Below are 2,268 nucleotides of genomic sequence, written 5' to 3' on the forward strand. Positions count from 1 at the left end.
TGTTGTGCCACACAAAGGGGAGGGCTACCCCATCATTCTTGGGAGGCCTTGGCTTATGGCTATGGCAGCTAAACAAGACTGGAGCACCGGGATGATTCAGATGAAGGACGCTAAGGGGAAGTCCATATTCTATGACATGAGGATTGGGAAGCTATGCAACATGATCTTGGAGGCTTCGAAAGATGAGTCCACCAGCGACTATTCGTCTACCTCAAGAGAAGAGACGACCACCACCGACGGAAGTGACAATAGCATCGAAGTGATGGGGGTCATTCTTAAAGACCCAAAAATATTGACACAATCTGAAACACCCCTAACAAACCAATAGGAATCATCAGGTACGCAGTCCTTGGAGGATGCAGGTAAGTTACAAAAAATGCTCTCAAATGAGTTAACAGATGAAGAAAGGAAGGAGTATGTCTCCATGCTAGGTAACTTCACTACTTTGTTCGTTGTGATGGCTATGATAAGATCACAGGAATTACAGTAGTGCAACACCACATAAAACTCAAGGAAGGCAGTAAACTCGTAGTGCAAAAGCTAAGAAGAATTGGAGTAATCCAATAAGAGGCACTACTTAAGGAAGTGAGAAGTTTGCTACAAGCAGGTTTTATCTACCCTGTCAAAGACTCAGAGTGGGTCTCCCAAGTAGTAATCACACAAAATAAAATGGTAAGTGGAGAGTCTGTGTGGATTATAAACCTCTCAATCCAGCCATGAAAAGGGATCACTTTCCCCTCCCATTCCAGGATGAAATACTCAATGAAGTGGCGGGTCACAAACAATACACAGTGTGCGACGGCTACTCAGGATACTTCCAGATTAGCATTGCAGAAGAAGATCAGAAGAAGAAAACCTTCATCACACCTTGGGTATGCTTTGCTTACAAGGTGATGCCTTTTGGCCTCACTAACGCCCCGGCCATATTTCAGCGCTATGTGAACTTTGTTTTCCAACCCTACTTTGGAACATCAATACGGGTTTTCATAGATGATTTTTGCATCTATAGTTCACGAGCCCTTCATTTAAGCAAAGTCTATGATGGCTTAACCTGGCTGAAAACCTTGGGTGGCCAACTCAACGTGGATAAGTGTCACATTGGTGAAAGCAAAGTCACTCTCCTTGGCCATGTAATTTCATCAAAAGGGATTGAAGCTGACCCTATTCAAGCCCTGGTATCTTTGTCGTCACCCACCACCGCTAAGCAGTTGGTTTCTTTCCTTCAGAATGTAAGAGACCTAAGAAGGTTTATTCACTTGCTATCTCAAGTGGTCCTTGCCCTACAACAACTCACCCAGAGGGATGTCTTCTCATGGAGTGAAGAGAATGAGCAGCAGTTTACTGAGGTAAAGCAAATCCTAGCTAAGCTTCCCACCATTTCACCTCCTAAGTGGGACAAGCCATTTTATGTAAACCCTAGTGTAGGAAGTGATACACTCGGGGCCGTGCTAATTCAAAAGGACCCCCAAACTTCTTTCATGCGTCCTATTTACTTCTCTAGTCGTGTCATGACCCAGTCAAAAAAGGGATTTACCGAAGTAGAACACATGGTTCTGGCACTAACGTTTGCTACCACAAAGTTCCGCTCCTATCCCCTGCCTAGACCCTTTGTAATCATGACAATGGAGGAGGTTTTCCCATATGTAATGCGATACATGGATGTCTCATCTAGGATTTCTAAGTGGTTAATTAGATTACAAGAGTTTGACTACACCATGCAAGTAGAAAACTCTACCAGGGCTAGTTTAGCGGGGATTCTCACTCATCGTCATTATGAGAAGAAGTTGAAGGTCAACACGGAAGGGAAGGAAGAAACACCAATGGTAGAGAGTCCTAGGCTAAAAAGCGCTCACTCTCTTTTCTTTGATGGAGAATACAAGAGAACAATGGATGTTAAGGCGGTTACGCCGCTAGCGGAAGCTAAATAGCGAGAACTCAACCAACAATAGAATTTGTCAGACGAGGATGGAACTTGACCCGCAGGCGCATGGAAACAACTAGGTGGGTGTCAAATCACCTACTCGACCTTCTAATGACAATCACTACTAAGGAACTCAAATCTAAGTTCTAAAATACGCAAGTGACTGAAATCCGTAATACGAACGAATGCTATACGAAACAGGATCAAGAATCATTGAATCGATCTCAAACTCAAGGGGAAGTCTATACACTAGGTAAGAACAACACCCTAAAGACTTGAACTGCAAAATCAACCTATAACGACTCCGTGCAGTAAACGCATATGAAGATAGGCCGAAAAATACAGGT

The sequence above is a fragment of the Adiantum capillus-veneris genome, chromosome 20 (assembly GCF_014529385.1).
Source record: "Adiantum capillus-veneris isolate H3 chromosome 20, ASM1452938v2, whole genome shotgun sequence".
NCBI lineage: Eukaryota > Viridiplantae > Streptophyta > Polypodiopsida > Polypodiales > Pteridaceae > Adiantum > Adiantum capillus-veneris.